The sequence below is a fragment of the Oryx dammah genome, unplaced genomic scaffold (genome assembly GCF_014754425.2).
Source record: "Oryx dammah isolate SB20612 unplaced genomic scaffold, SCBI_Odam_1.1 HiC_scaffold_2, whole genome shotgun sequence".
Lineage (NCBI taxonomy): Eukaryota > Metazoa > Chordata > Mammalia > Artiodactyla > Bovidae > Oryx > Oryx dammah.
The window spans coordinates 8,693,377-8,709,626 of record NW_024070186.1 but is presented as its reverse complement, the minus strand read 5'-3'; positions in this window follow the sequence as shown (position 1 = coordinate 8,709,626).

The window sequence follows — 16,250 nt, the reverse complement described above, 5'->3', positions numbered from 1 at the left end:
GTTGCCTCATCCACAGCCTGTGCATGTGTGTGTGCTCAGTTGTGTCCAACTCTCTGCGACCCCATGGACTGTAGCCCCCGCCAGCCTCCTCAGGCCATGGGATGCTCCAGGCAAGAATACTGGAGTGGGTTGCGTGTCCTCCTCCAGGGGATCTTCCCCAACCCGCCTCTCCTGCATCGTCAGGCAGATTCTTCACCGCTGAGTCACCTGGGAAGCTCTGTCCACAACCCAATTAAGAAAAAAGAGCCCGCCTCCCTCTCCAGAGGCAAAGGGGGTGACTTACAACGTAGAGAGCTTGCAGGTGAATCGATGCAGAGTTGTAGTAACGCAGGTGTGGGTCACGTCCAATATGAAGACGTTTTGAGAGGTGAAAGAGCAGCTGTTTTGACCAGGGGTTCTCCACCTTGAGGTCTCCCAAAGAGCTGTCAGATATCGAGGGCCGGGTCCTGCCGCCCAAGTCTGGCCTCCTTGGTCTGGGGCACCGGCTGAACCTCAGGATTCTTAAAGGCTCCTCTGGCCATCTGAGGCGCAGCCAGGACTGAGAAGTCGAGAGGGAAGCTTCTGCTGGAGGCAGTCTCTGCCGGTTAAATGCATCTGCACCGAAAGCTTTCTGTTGCTTTTCTGATCCATCACTGAGGGACAGCAGTGCTTCTGTCCAAACCGAAAGGGTAACAATGTGAGAGATGCCGTCAGCTCTTCAGAGGAAAGATGGCCTTGAATTTCCTGCAGCTGGGGACTTCCTTGGCGGTCCGATGGCTAAGACTCCGGCCTGCTTCCAGTGCAGGGGCGGGGCACAGGTTCGACCTCTATTCAGGGAACTAAGACCACATGTGCTAGGCAGCTCAGCCAAAAAATAAAAATACCCTGCAGCTGGAGCGACGTATCTTTTCTAGGGGTTGGTCCCATGCAGGTGAGTCACTGTGGTTCCCGCATGCCTCGGTGAGCAGGTCTGCTTCTCTGACCACCCCCAGCAGAGGGGCGACAACAGGAATGGGGAGGGGGAGGCAGGGTGCGTGTTTATAGGCACAGTTATTACCCGTTTGCCGCCCTGACTGTAAGTTACACACAGCAATAAGAGCCCTAGCAGCGGCACCCCCGCGTCCTGATCTAAAGCCTCCCGCTTCCACCCAGATGGTGGCGGGGGGAGCTGCTGGGGGGGGGGGGGGGCGTATCCCTGCTGAGTGCAGCGACCTGCGTGCCATTCTGATCTGTAGGCAGGTGGGGTTTGTGTCTGAATCCCGGCTGCCTGCTGGGTGGAGAGAGGCCTGGGAGAACTTGATAACAAGTTTCCTGGAGTCTGGGGAGGAGTGGCCTGTAGGCCCGTGGGGCAGCCGGCAGCAGAGGTGACGGCTTCATCACACCAGGCCTGGGTGACCAGGGCGCCCACCAGGGCCAGGGCCCCCCGTGGGGAAGAGGCAGGAAGGGAGCAGGAGGGCGAGTCAATGTCCAGTCCTCTGACCCATTTGTGCCCCCTGCCAGCCACTGTTGTCCTTGCTGAAAGCACTCCTGTCTGCACTGTCATGATGTTATGGACCTTTCTTACTAAAATGATTGGTCAGTGTCCATTTAAGTAACACAGGTCTTGAGTCCTGGGGGTGAGTGAGGGGTGCAGGATGAACGGGCCTGGCCCCCTGTCCCAGCTGGACTCTCCCAGCACTCCTGCATCTCCCCTTTTGGGTTATTTTTGCTGTATTGCAGTCTCAGCTCCCTCTCCCCTGATGTGTGTCTGTGCGTCTGTCTGTCAGTCTGTATGGGAGAGGCAGGACTTCGGACAAGCTACTTCATCTGAGGGAGTTTCTTCACAGCTCTAAAGACTATGCCTCCTTTGGTAGGGGAGAAGGGTCAGAGAAAAGGCAGGAGGGCAGAAATGAGAACCAGAATTAAAGGGCGGAGGGTAAACCAGATCCCATCTCCTCCTGTGTGGGGGTCATAGGCTCCAGGGCCTCCCTGGTGGCTCCGCTGGTAAAGAATCCGCCTGCAGTGCGGGAGACCTGGGTTCAATCCCTGGGTTGGGAAGATCCCCTGGAAAAGGGAAAGGCTGCCCACTCCAGGATTCTGGCCTGGAGAATCCCATGGACAGTCCATGGGGTTGCAAAGAGTTGGCGCGACTGAATAGACACCTGGTCTTGCCTAGGTATGAACGCTCATGGGCACTAGAGGGCGCTGTCTGCACTGACCCGGCCTGGTACTAGAGTCTGGGCTGGTACTGGAGTCTGGTACTGCCTGGCTTGGAGTCTCTGCTGCCCACCCAGTCCCCCTCTCCCTGAGGGGTCCACGTCCCTGTCAGGCTTGACATGAGTGTCCTTGGATGCCAACTTCAGCCCCTGCTGGCCAGACAGAGCAACATATGGAGGAGGGAGTGGATTATGGAAGTAATCCACGTGTCCTCATCTGCTCACTTGGTTCATCTGTTCATTGGACACCTAGATACCCTGATAGCTCAGCTGGTGAAGAATCCACCTGCCATGTGGGAGACGTGGGTTCGAGCCCCGGGTTGGGAAGAACCCCTGGAGAAGGGCATGGCAACCCACTCCAGTATACTTGCCTGGAGAATCTCTGGCTACAGTCTACGGGGTCACAAAGAGTTGGACACGACTCAGCGACTAAGCACAGCACAGCACGCAGACCCCAGTGGATACACTGGGGCACAAAACAGACAAAGCTCTGCCCTCCCTCCCTCAGCTCACGTTCTGCTTGGGGGAGGCCAACCATAGAGCCAGCGCATATAAGAAGGTGACTTACGGGAAAAAGAGGTGAGGGGCGTTAACGGGAGCTGAGTGGAGGGTGGGTTGCAGCTTTCAGTGGGGAAGGCCCCTCAGGAAGGCGGGAAAAACAACAAAGGAGGGGGCGAGGAAGGAAGGAGGCAGCTCAGGCTTTCTAGGCGTTCCCAAGAGCAAGACACCCTTCTCAGCTCACCTCTGATGCATCCAGTGGGCATCCCCTGGGCTCAGGCTGCTCCTGAGTGATGGGAGTGAGGACAGAGGGCAGTCCCCTGCCCGTGAGGAGCCCACCACCAGCTCCTCGGCCTCCCTTGACAGCTCAGGCTCACTTGGCATCGAGAATGGGATCAGTTCAGTCACTCAGTCATGTCTGACTCTTTGCGACCCCATGGGCTGCAGCATGCCAGACCTCCCTGTCCATCACCAACTCCCAGAATTCACTCAAACTCACGTCAATCGAGTCAGTGATGCCATCCACCCTTCTCATCCTCTGTCATCCCCTTCTCCCACCTTCATTCTTTCCAGCATCAAGGTCTTCAGATGAGTCAGCTCTTCGCATCAGGTGGCCAAAGTATTGGAATTTCAGCTTCAACATCAGTCCTTTCAGTGAACACTCAGGACTGATCTCCTTTAGGATGGGCTGGTTGGATCTCCTTGTGGTTCAAGGGAATGGTTCAGTTCAGTCGCTCAGTCGTGTCCGACTCTTTGCAACCCCATGAATCACAGTATGCCAGGCCTCCCATCCATCACCATCTCCCGGAGTTCACTCAGACTCATGTTCATTGAGTCCATGATGCCATCCAGCCATCACATCCTTGGTCGTCCCCTTCTCCTCCTGCCCCCAATCCCTCCCAGCATCCGAGTCTTTTCCAATGAGTCAACTCTTCGCATGAGGTGGCCAAAGTACTGGAGTTTCAGCTTTAGCATCATTCCTTCCAAAGAAATCCCAGGGTTGATCTCCTTCAGAATGGACTGGTTGGATCTCCTTACAGTCCAAGGGACTCTCAAGAGTCTTCTCCAACACCACAGTTCAAACGCATCAATTCTTCGGCACTCTCACATCCATACATGACTACTGTCTCTGCTTTTGAATATGCTATCTAGGTTGGTCATAACTTTCCTTCCAAGGAGTAAGTGTCTTTTAATTTCATCACTGCAGTCACCATCTGCAGTGATTTTGGAGCCCCAAAAAATGAAGTCTGACACTGTTTCTACTGTTTCCCCATCTATTTCCCATGAAGTGATGGGACCAGATGCCATGATCTTAGTTTTCTGAATGTTGAGCTTTAAGCCAACTTTTTCACTCTCCTCTTTCACTTTCATCAAGAGGCTTTTTAGGTCCTCTTCACTTTCTGCCATAAGGGTGGTCTCATCTGCATCTCTGAAGTTATTGATATTTCTCCCGGCACTCTTGATTCCATCTTGTGTTTCTTCCAGTCCAGCGTTTCTCATGATGTACTCTGCATAGAAGTTAAATAAGCAGGGTGACAATATACAGCCTTGACGTACTCCTTTTCCTATTTGGAACCAGTCTGTTGTTCCATGTCCAGTTCTACCTGTTGCTTCCTGACCTGCATACAGATTTCTCAAGAGGCAGGTCAGGTGGTCTGGTATTCCCATCTCTTTCAGAATTTTCCACAGTTGATTGTGATCCACACAGTCAAAGGCTTTGGCGTAGTCAATAAAGCAGAAATAGATGTTTTTCTGGAACTCTCTTGCTTTTTCCATGATCCAGCGGATGTTGGCAATTTGATCTCTGGTTCCTCTGCCTTTTCTAAAACCAGCTTGAACATCAGGGAGTTCACAGTTCACACATTGCTGAAGCCTGACTTGGAGAATTTTGAGCATTACTTTACTAGCATGTGAGATGAGTGCAATTGTGTGGTAGTTTGAGCATTCTTTTGCATTGCCTTTCTTTGGAATTGGAATGAAAACTGACCTTTTCCAGTCCTGTGGCCACTGCTGAGTTTTCCAAATTTGCTGGCATATTGACTGCAGCAGTTTCACAGCATCATCTTTCAGGATTTGAAACAGATCAACTGGAATTCCATCACCTCCACTAGCTTTGTTTGTAGTGATGCTTTCTAAGGCCCACTTGACTTCACGTTCCAAGATGTCTGGCTCTAGATTAGTGATCACGTCATCATGATTATCTGGGTTGTGAAGATCTTTTTTGTACAGTTCTTCCATGTATTCTTGCCACCTCTTCTTAATATCTTCTGCTTCTGTTAGGTCCATACCATTTCTGTCCTTTATCGAGCCCATCTTTGCATGAAATGTTCCCTTGGTATCTCTAATTTTCTTGAAGAGATCTCTAGTCTTTCCCATTCTGTAGTTTTCCTCGATTTCTTTGCATTGATCGCTGAAAAAGGCTTTCTTATCTCTTGCTATTCTTTGGAACTCTGCATTCAGATGCTTATATCTTTCCTTTTCTCCTTTGCTTTTCGCCTCTCTTCTTTTCACAGCTATTTGTAAGGCCTCCCCAGACAGCCATTTTGCTTTTTTGCATTTCTTTTCCATGGGGATGGTCTGGATCCCTGTCACCTGTACAATGTCACGAACCTCATTCCATAGTTCATCAGGCACTCTATCTATCAGATCTAGATAGGAGTTGTGAAATCCGGACGATATGCCAATGATTGGCGTTAAAATTCTTTGGACTCACTGATTTCATAAAGAAGCTCCATATCCAACTACTCAAGAAGAGGCCGAATCTTGAAGAAAACTTTGCTCTTCCCCCGCGCCCCAGTGTCACTCTGCTTCCATCCCAGAAGTTACAGGAATGCTCTGCTGTTGGAGCCGCTCCCCAAAGCGGGAACCAACTCTCGGTTACCGGTTGGACGAGCGCTCCAACAAGCCACTAGAGGGCAATATTGCCAGGCCTTAGCTCCACTGTCAAATTAATTAACTCATTTCAAATATTTTCACTGAAAGGGTTTCTAATCCCAATGTTATGGAAGTAGTATATTATCTATTACAATACAGTCTTCACGTTTATTACTTTCTAGATAATTAAATGCTATTTTGTCTTCTCAAAGAGCTCTATAAATCCAAGTCACATGCTGACTCAGCACACCAGAACTTCACATACATGTAAATTAGGTTGAAAAGGCACTTATAGTCACCGTGCCAAAAGTATAATGAGCTTGAAGACACTAACTTCAGAAAGGTTTTAAAAATTTTAAACCAAAATAAATAAATAAGTACAGCCTTAATAATGACATTTCTCTACATTAGCCACAAAGGTAATATCTGCTATGCCTCCCAACTGTACAGACATGCACAAAGATTCGTTGCAATGTTTGGAAATGGAAAACAAGACTGGAAATCACCAAAGTGTCTGCCAAAAGGAGATTAAATCACGGTGTAGCTATATGTGATGCAGCTGTTAGCTGGACCTTGTCGCTGCTGTGGAAAAATGTTAATACTGACCGTAGTAATGTGCTTTTTGTTACCTGAACGTTACTGACCAGAGATGCTTCGGTACTCACCTACATAACAAATCATTGGCCACAGTGCTTAGTTTCTGCAAAAATCCCCTGTTCAATAATGTGGCAAGTGCAGAAACAAAAATGAGATTCAATTTATCACGTTCCCTGCAAGCTGACAGGGGACTGACCCAAAAGGCTCAGAGGTGAGCAGGCAGCGTGCTGGGATTGGAGGAGCGTTTGGCTCTGAACCTTTTCCTCGGGAGCCGAGTGAGAGGGTAGTTTCTGCTTAGGACACTCGAGGCCCTTGCAGTTTTATTTTTTAAATTTGTCCAGGCTCCTCTGTCCATGGGATTCTCCAGGCAAGAATACTGAAGTGGATTGCCATTTTCTCCAGGAGATCTTCCCAATCCAGGGATCGAACCCAGGTCTCCTGCATTGCAGGCACGTTCTTTACTTTCTGAGGCAGCAGGGAAGCCCCTGTTTAATTTAAATTTATTTATTTTTAATTGGGGGATAATTGCTTTACATCATTGTGTTGGTTTCTGCCGTATATCAACATGAACCCCTCTGGCTTTAGATTTCAAGCCAGCATCTAAAAATTTTAGCCCTCGTTCCACTTGCCAGTGCACGTGAGACTGACGAGGGTGTTGTCCTAGATGGTGTTGGGGGAGCTTAGGCCAGTAAGCCATGTGACTGTGGGGTTCTCACCACAAATGTGGCTGCCAGAGTGTATGAGGCGGTGTGAAGGGGGTCTGGGGGGAGCATAACCAGGCATGGACTTTGGGGCTAGAAAGGGTGGAGTTTCCATCCTGGCTCAACTGCTAAGCTGCTGTATGACTTGGCATGTTTTACATCATCTCCCTAGGCCTCAGTTTTCCCATCTGTAAAATAGGAATCCAGCCTTTGCCTCAAACAGTGGTTGAAAGGATTGAGTGGGACATGTAACTTCCTCTTAAACCGAGACTTCCATTTTCTCAGGGGAGAAATTTTGCGATCCCTGGGGACATATTTAATCACTATACTAGGGTTCTCCAGACAAGTACACAATAGGATATGTGTGTATATATAAATATGCACATATCTTTATATATATGTGCATATAAATATACACACACTTCCCAGATGGCACTAGCAGTAAAGAATTCACCTGCCAGTGCAGGAGACTCAGTAGATGCAGTTTCGATTCCTGGGTCGGGAAGATCTCCTGGAGAAGGAAATGGCAACCCATTCTAGTATTTTTGCCTGAAAAATGCTATGGACAGGGCATCCTGGTGGGCTACAGTCCATGGGGTCGCAAAGAGTAGTTGACTGAGCATGCATTCACGTAAATATACACACACATTTATATTTATGCATACAAGTATACACACACATGTATGTATATAAATATAGATACATGTGAATTTATACATATGTATAAATACATGAGTGAGAGGGAGAGAGATTCACTATAAGAATTGGCTCACAAGATTATGGAGGCTGGCAAGTCCCAAATCTGCAGTGTGGGCCAGCCGCCTAGAGACCCAGGAAAGCTGATACTGAAGCTCCCGTCCAAAGGCTGGCAAGTGGAAACCTGGGAGAGCTCCCTCGTGCTTAGTGAGGCTGGACTTTTTGTTCTTCTCAGCTCTTCGACTGATTGGACGAGCCCCACCCCCAGGTTAGGGAGAACAATCCACCTACTCAGAGTTCACAAATTTAAATGTTACTCTCACCCCAAAACACTCTCTAAATGGACACTTAAAATTAGCCATCATGTAAATAATAAGGGCCTACTGTATAGCTCAGGGAACTATATTTAATATCTATATATTAGGGATCAAACCTGGGTCTCCTGCACCGCAGGCAGATTCTTTACCATCTGAGCCACAGGGGAAGCTCCATATAATGAAAAGAATCTGAAAAAAAAATATGACAACTGAATCAATTCTCTGTAGATCTGAAGCCAACACAACATTACAAGTCAACTCCACTTCCCTAAGAAATAAATTCACATGAAAAATATTAACCACCACAACCACCAGTTTTGGCCAACCTTGGAAACAGAATGCTCATGGTCTGGCGAGCAGACCAGCAGACTGGACTCTGGAGAGTAGGAGATCTGGGTCCCTAATTCATGGTTAGTTTAATATCTCTTAGATATTAGGTAGAATGCCCTCTCTCCACCCAAATAACTCTAATCTATGAGACTACACGATATTCTGACAGCTCCTCAAAGAGCAATTCAGGAACTATTAAAATAGCATGGAGCTGGTTTCCTATGAGAAGGTACAAGCGGAAGCACCCGTGAGTTAACCTGTGGCAGCTGGACCCAGCAGAACCCAGGTTCTCAGCAATCGCAGGGTTAGAAGGTCATGGGCTCTGGGGTCAGCCAGGCTGTCTGGGCTTGAACCCTGACTCTGCCACTTGCTGTGTGGCCAAGGGTTTGTTGCTCACCCTTGCTGAGCCTTGACTGTCTTGCTCACCTGTAACATGAGATGACAGAGAGCCCCTGCCTCACAGACTTGCAATGCCGATTTAGTGAGAAGCATGGAGTAGGTGCCCCCGACCTGCCGAGCCTCAAACACATCAGCCATTCCTGCTCCTGTAACACCTCCATTGCCTCCACCACTGAGCATGACACCTCCTTGTGGGTGCACGCTACAGGGCTTTAGGATGGGGTAGGGCAAGGACTTGGAGAAGGCAATGGCATCCCACTCCAGTACTCTTGCCTGGAAAATCTCATGGACGGAGGAGCCTGGTAGGCTGCAGTCCATGGAGTCACTAAAAGTGGACATGACTGAGCAACTTCACTTTCACTTTTCACTTTCATGCACTGGAGAAGGCAATGGCAACGCACTCCAGTGTTCTTGCCTAGAGAATCCCAGGGATGGGGGAGCCTGGTGGGCTGAGACCCCTGAGAGTCTGTGGGGTCGCACAGAGTCGGACACGACTGAAGTGACTTAGCAGACTTAGCAGCAGGGCAAGGACTGACTTGAAGGATATTTAAGCCAAGGCTTGAAATATGAGGAGGTGTGGGTAGAAGAAACAGCCAGAAAGGTCCCAAGGTGGGAAGGCCTGACCTTTCAGGAATAGACAGATAGACTGATACTCATGTGGCTGGAGCTTTGTGAACCAGCCAGTAGGTGGTGTGTGATGAGTTCAGAGATGGGGGGCAGGTTAAGCATGGAGAGGAGCCTGAATATACTCAAAGTACAAAGGGGAACCCCTCATAGGCACCCACTCCCCGCTGTGTTTTAGAAAGAGCCCTCTGCATGCACACTGAGAATGGTGCAGAGAACCCCCGTCAGGAGGCGACTGCAGTGGTCCGAGCAGTGGTGATGGGCCTGGGGTGGGAATCCACAATTGAGGAGCATCCCGGAGATCAAGATGACAGTCCTTGTGGCGACTCTGACTCTGATGACTGGTTATTCACTCGTGACATGAAACTCCAAGACTGCACACCAGGAGGGCCTTAGAGATTGGAGTTACAGAGCTGGAAGCCGTCAGCGTGGTGGGATTCCCACATGTTTGGCCAATTGCCCTTCTTACAGGAAGAGGAGGGTCCGAGACCCAGGAGGGGTAGACGCCCACGCTGGGCTGTATGAAGGGCAGAGGCCAAACTGGCTTCCAGGAAAACAGAGCCCCAGGGCCAGGCCCTTGACCACCACCAGCAGTCCTTCTGAGGTAATTCCCCCTGCTCCCAAGCGCGGTTGCTGTGTGTTGAGGCTTCATCTCACCCAGCCTCAACCTGGACCCTCCCAGGGACAGGGAGCTCACCACCCTGTGCTCCATCCCTGCTCAGCCTAGGGGGATGCATCTCCCACCTATAGAATCAAACCCGGGTCTGCTTATGTCCACACAGAGCAATGCGCACCCTTGTTCCAATGTGTCACGGAATTCCACCGCCTCATTCAGGGTGCCCTCTTTTCCAGGCTAAACACGCTCCAGGAAGAGCAGGGTCTTCAAACATACAGCTGCCAAAACACTGGCCCGCCCCAGGTGGTGGAAACCATGGCAGCGGCAGCAGCGGCAGAAATGACATCATCGCGGGGCAGCCTGGCCCGAGTCACAAACCCGGGTCTGTCTGGTCCCGGCTTGGCTGTGAGTCACTGGCCATTTTTACTTCTAAGGCCAGACCTTCAGCTTCATCAGGGGTCTCCTGTCTCCTGGCTAACGCAGGAGATGGAGGAGACACCATCTGGCCATCCAGAGGCCTCTGCAAAAGGCCTGAGACCCGCAGGGTGTTTGGGGGTTGCAGCCGGCGAGGTGGGCGGACACCAGGTCTGTTCCCTCGATGACCTGGCCTTCACCTGCAGCTTCGGGTTGGCTTTTTGTGCTTATCTACTCAGCAGCGCAGCGAATTGTGCAACCAGAGCTGTCTTCTGTGTGACATGGGGGTGCCATGCTGTGCTTTACTAAACGAGAGAGTTGAAAGAAGGGCCTTGGAACTTCGTGGGGTGGTCCAGTGGCAAAGACTCTGCACTCCCAATGCGGGGCGGTCCAGGTTCGATTCCTGGTCAGGGAACTAGATGGCACATGCCACAAACACAATGAAGATCCTGCATGCGGCAACTAAGACCCAGGGCAGCCAAATAAATAAATATTAATATTTTTAAAAGAAAGCAAAGAGGGCCTCGGTGGTGACGCACACCTACCAGCCACCTTGGGGAGGGAAGTTGGTTTCTCTGGGTGTTGGGACCTAACAAACGCCATGATAGGCTTCAGGGACTAAGGTAGGACTCACGAGAAAAGCTGAGTCATTGCCCAGTGAGGTCATCCCCGTGGATGCCAGGACTTGTCTTATCAGCATACTCCCTGTAACCTGGTTTGAGTTTATCAGGACGTAAAAGACATCCCCCTGCAGCCAATAGCCAATTAGTAAATACCAGGAAAGCCCTGCAGCCAATAAAGATTAGCCAATTAGTAAATACTAGGAAACTCCTGCAGCCCATCAGCCCTTGCCAACTCTCTGTCTTTGTTCTAAACCTATAAATACTGCTGTAAATCTGGGCTCGGGGCTCTTGCTCCACTCCACTGTGTTGGATGTGGCGGGAGTCCTAGCTCGAGCTAGAAATAAAACCCCTTCATGCTTTTGCATTGCTGTGGACGTCTTATTCTCTCAGTTTTGGGGACTCGGACTCTGGGCATAACATTTGGGGGCTTGTCCAGGATCCCTTTAACTGGGAAGAATAACACTTTCCCGGTAGAAGGGGTTTCCTCACTAGGAGGAAAGATATCTGAACACCAGTGTTAAGTCTGGTTAAGTCCAGCATAAGGCCAAGGCCCAGCATACACACTGGAAGGCAGCTGGCTCTTGTTAGGCCTAATCAGAGGTGAATTAGTCGTCCTAGCCAGTGTAAGACTGAGGCCCAGTGAGCACGCTGGAAGGCAACTGGCAGCCAGCATAAGACCAGGGCCCAGCATTCGCACTGGAAGGCAGCTGGTTCTGTGAGTGATTGGGAAGGAACGTCTCTCCCGACTCCGAATCTAGTGGGCAGTGGACGCCCTTCGGTGAGATAACATTGGGAAGCAAGACAACAGTAACCCGAGATAGACCTAGTTCTGTGTTTTCAGCCGATATTTGTTTGTCTTCTGTCTGTCGCCTTTCTTTGTGTGCTGGCGCCATTTTTGTTTTTTTGTGTGTGTTCATTGTGAGCTCCGTCATTATGGGTCAAAGCTCTTCCACCCCTTTGTCTGTAATGACTGACCATGAAGATCGGGAGAATCAGAAGAAGAAGCTGATACTCCAGGAATCCTCTTTATATCCTAGCCTGATTGACTTAGACACTGAAATCTCACCTCCTCCATATATGCAGCCACCCTTGCCCCCGCAGGTACCGCAGGTGTCGTCCGTAGAACAGTCACAGACAGGCTTGGACAACCAATTTATGTTTTATCCCTGGCACTGAGAGATGAATACAGACTATATTCACCAAAACCCCCTGCAGCTGTGGACCCGGCTATGCTACAATGGATCCAAAAATACCTCTGGCCTGGGCCGAGACGGCAGGAATAGGACTGGCAAAAAAAGACCTCCCATCATTGTTGAATTAAAAGCAAATGCTACCCCTGTGAAGGTAAAGCAGTACCCCATGAGTCAGGAGGCCCGGCAAGGAATCACGCCACACATACAGTTCCTCCTGAAGGTAGGGATTCTTAAAAAGTGCCGGTCCCCATGGAATACTCCCCTGCTGCCTGTGAAAAAGCCCGGGGGAACGGACTTTAGACCCTTCCAAGATCTTCGTGAAGTCAACAAACGGGTGAGTGACATTCATCCCACCGTCCCTAATCCATACACCCTCCTGAGCGGCTTGCCACCAGACTACATCTGGTATACAATCTTGGACTTAAAAGATGCCTTTTTCAGTTTGCCTCTGGCCCCCCAGAGCCAAGAGATCTTTGCATTCGAATGGACTGACAAAGATAGTCAAACTATATGACAGCTGACCTGGACTTGCCTTCCACAGGGATTTAAAAACTCGCCGACGTTGTTCAACGAGGCTCTAGGCGAGGACCTCTGTGAGTACCGGACTAGCCACCCCGATGTTGTCCTATTGCAATATGTGGATGACCTCATGCTGGCTGCTACTACCAAGGAGGTATGCCTAGAGGCCACAGGCGACCTCCTTCAGACTCTGGGGACATTGGGGTACCGGGCGAGTGCAAAGAAGGCCCAAATTGCTAAACAGGAAGTCATTTACTTGGGGTACAAAATAAAATAGGGGCAAAGATGGTTGACTCAGGCTTTGAAAGAGACTATTTTACAGATCCCCAAGCCAACGACTCCTCGGCAAGTGAGGGAGTTCTTAGGGACTGTTGGGTACTGCAGGCTATGGATCCTGGGGTTTGCTGAAAAGGCCCAGCCTCTACATGAAGGAAGTAGAGAAAATAAGAACTGGACTTGGACTGAGCCAATGAGGTGGGCGTTTCAGGAACTCCGGCAGGCATTGCTAGAAGCCCTGGCCCTAGCTCTCCCTGACCCAGCTAAGCCATTTCAACTGTTTGTGGATGAAAAGCAGGGAGTGGGAAAGGGAGTCCTGACACAGCGATGGGGACCTTGGAGGCGGCCTGTGGCACACCTCTCTAAGCGGCTGGACCCGGTGGCTGCTGGATGGCCGCCCTGTCTCCGTATCATCGCGGCTGCTGCTCCTTGTCCATGACGCTGACGAGTTGACTTATGGACAGCGCCTCCTGGTCTACACTCCCCATGCCATAGAGGGGATCCTCAAACAGCCACCGGGTAAGTGGATTTCTAATGCTCGCTTAACCCATTACCAAGCCCTGCTGTTAGATGCTCCCTGGATACACTTTCAGACACCTTGTTTTCTAAATCCTGCTACACTCTTGCCCATCCCGGAGGAGGATGGGCCTCTCCATGTCTGTGTTGAAGCATTGGCTGAGGTAACCGCCATACGAAGAGACCTCAGCGACATACCATTAAAGGACAGTGAGCTGATATGGTTCACAGATGGGAGCAGTTATATAAAGGATGGGCAGAGAAAAGCGGGGGCAGCCATAGTAGATGACGCTGGGAGGGTCGTCTGGGCCGAGGCTTTGCCCTGTGGAACATCCACCCAAAAAGCAGAATTGATAGCTGTGATACAAGCACTAGAGAGGGTGAAAGGAAAAAAAGATCACCATTTACACTGACAGCCGGTATGCATTCGGCACCGTGCATATTCAAGGCCCTCTATATATAAAGAACGGGGGTTCTTGATGCAGAGGGAAAAGAGATTAAGAACCTACCTGAAATACGCAGACTCTTGGCAGCGGTCCACTTGCCCCGGGCGGTATCCATAGTACATGTCCCAGGACACCAGAAAGGAGAAGGTGCCAGGGCCCGAGGCAACCGTGCTGCCGATGCAGCAGCCCGCGAGGTGGCCGCTGGATACTGCCAAGCTCATGTGCTGGCTGTAGGATTACCACCGCCAGGGATGGGGACTCTCCCCCCAAGCCCCGTATACTCCCCCTCCGATTTAAGCTGGATGCAGGATAACACCAACCGCCCTGTGGGCAAGGACGGATGGTATCGGGACCAGAATGACAACCTGTTGCTTCCTGCTGACCTGGGCAGACATCTCTGTACCCATTTACATCAAACCACCCATTTGGGAGAGAAAAAGACTTTGATGCTTCTACAAGCAGCGCAGCTGCGGTTTCCCTGACAAAAGAAAACCATACAGGACATAGTCCGTACCTGCAAGGCCTGTCAGATGATGAGATCGGGAAGAGGACAGCACACGGGTGTAAGATACTGGGGGGAAAGGCCGGGACAGCATTGGGAGATAGACTTTACAGAGGTAAGGCCAGGCAAGTATGGCTATCGTTACCTGTTAGTTTTGGTTGATACATTTTCTGGGTGGGTAGAAGCTTACCCCACTAAAAAGGAGACAGCAATAATAGTGGCTAAGAAGCTCCTAGAAGAGATAATACCTAGGTTTGGGCTGCTGGCATCTATTGGCTCTGATAATGGACCTGCATTTGTGAGCAAAATCGTTAAAGGACTGGTCTCAGCCCTGGGGAGCAAATGGAAGCTACATAGCGAGTACAGTCCCCAGAGCTCAGGACAAGTAGAAAGAATGAATCGGACCCTAAAAGAAACTTTAACAAAGCTGGCAATAGAGACTGGCGGGGACTGGGTAACCCTCTTTCCCTTCGCGCTTTTTCAGGCGCGCAATACCCCCTATAAACTAGGTTTGACTCCCTTTGAAATTGTATATGGAAGTCCACCCCCCATTTGTTCAGTGTTTGAGGGAAAGACTAAACCATCTCTCTTGCTACACACATTCCAACAAGAGATGCTGGCTTTAAGTAAAGTGCATAAACATATCTGGTCACTGATACGAGAAGTTCATCAGGGCCAGAGTAAAAGAACAATCTCGTCCCATGATATGGGCCCGGGAGATTGGGTCTGGGTTAAGAGACACCAGTCAAAAACCTTAGAGCCAAGATGGAAGGGCCCCTATGTTGTTCTCCTTACCACCCCCACTGCCCTAAAGGTGGACGGAATTGGACCCTGGGTGCACTGCAACCACGTGTGTCATGCCACCCCAGAGAAACAAGAAAAGGCCCAAAAAGAATGGAAGGTGACGCCGCATCCCACCAACCCCTTAAAAATGAAGCTCGTCCACCAGCTGGCCCCAGACGAATCCCCCTGACTCTCCTGTTGGTGGCCCTCCTTCTCCACTCTGGAACTGCTGGTGCTAACCCACATCATCCTGCTAAGATCACCTGGATGCTTCGTAATGGACTAACCCATGAGGTACTCAATTCGACTACTGGAATCCTCCCAATACTTGGTGGCCAGATTTATTCTTCAAACTTGGACCTTTGTAAAAAGAACATATCAAAAAGAAAAAAAAAAAGAACATATCAGTACAGTTCAAGTGATGATGCTGAGACAACAGTATCAGGCAATGTCTCAGAATGAAGAGGAGGATTCCTCTCCATGATCAAAGGACAGGGGGGAATGTTGGGACCTAACAAACGCCATGATAGGCTTCAGGGACTAAGGTAGGACTCATGGGAAAAGCTGAGTCATTGCCCAGTGAGGTCATCCCCGTGGATGCCAGGACTTGTCTAATCAGCATACTCCCCGTAACCTGGTTTGAGTTTATCAGGACATAAAAGACATCCCCCTGCAGCCAATAGCCAATTAGTAAATACCAGGAAAGCCCTGCAGCCAATAAAGATTAGCCAATTAGTAAATACTAGGAAACTCCTGCAGCCCATCAGCCCTTGCCAACTCTCTGTCTTTGTTCTAAACCTATAAATACTGCTGTAAATCTGGGCTCGGGGCTCTTGCTCCACTCCACTGCGTTGGATGTGGTGGGAGTCCTAGCTCGAGCTAGAAATAAAACCCCTTCATGCTTTTGCATTGCTGTGGACGTCTTATTCTCTCAGTTTTGGGGACTCAGACTCTGGGCATAACACTGGGCACGAGCCATTCAAGGCTCAGCTGAGATGCTGGAGGAATCAGGGCTGGTCCTTCGTCCTGGGGTCTTTTTTTCTGTTCCTAGATGTGCTTGCTCCAGCCCTGAGTGCTGGCAGAATATGCAGTGGAGGGCCTGGGGCTGCCAACACACTCAGGGGACCCCAAAGGGGAGACTGAGCTTGTGGC